At 31.9% G+C, this 517-nt stretch overlaps 1 non-coding gene across 1 annotated transcript; it reads left to right on the forward strand.

The window, feature by feature from the left end:
- The first annotated feature begins 203 nt into the window (after window positions 1-203).
- Window positions 204-276, forward strand: Trnaf-gaa. The gene has a single exon. It is a non-coding gene; the product is annotated as a tRNA-Phe (tRNA).
- The last annotated feature ends 241 nt before the right edge of the window (window positions 277-517 follow it).

Genomic DNA, 517 nt, shown 5'->3' on the forward strand with positions numbered 1-517 from the left:
TTTCTGCAACTCCTATTATTAATTTATCGACTAGTTTACACGCTCTTTTGATTATGTCAAGATGCCCAAAAGTTATAGGGTCAAATGTGCCAGGGAAGATTCCTATTTTGTCATTAATGTTCATCCTTTATTTTTATAAACTACTTTAAAAACTTTTGATAGACATAATAACATTTTTTATCTAAAAATAAAAGTATACAGTTGGCCTGATAGCTCAGTTGGTAGAGCAAAGGACTGAAAATCCTTGTGTCGCTGGTTCGATTCCTGCTCAGGCCACCTTCTCTTTCTTGGCAAACTTGCCTTTTTGTTATAAAATACTCTATATCGTAATATAAATATTAGGGAGGCAAGTCATAGTATATAAATATTATAATAAACTATTTAATATCTTATTAATTATAGTTCTATTATTAAGCAATATTACTTATGCTGACGTTAGCGAAAAACCGGCATCTCAACATGTAACCAGAAAAGAAGAACCAGCGTCAACTGTCTTGACGGCAGAAAATACAGTAAA

Source organism: Drosophila ananassae (assembly GCF_017639315.1).
Source record: "Drosophila ananassae strain 14024-0371.13 chromosome 4 unlocalized genomic scaffold, ASM1763931v2 tig00000066, whole genome shotgun sequence".
In the NCBI taxonomy this organism is placed as follows: domain Eukaryota; kingdom Metazoa; phylum Arthropoda; class Insecta; order Diptera; family Drosophilidae; genus Drosophila; species Drosophila ananassae.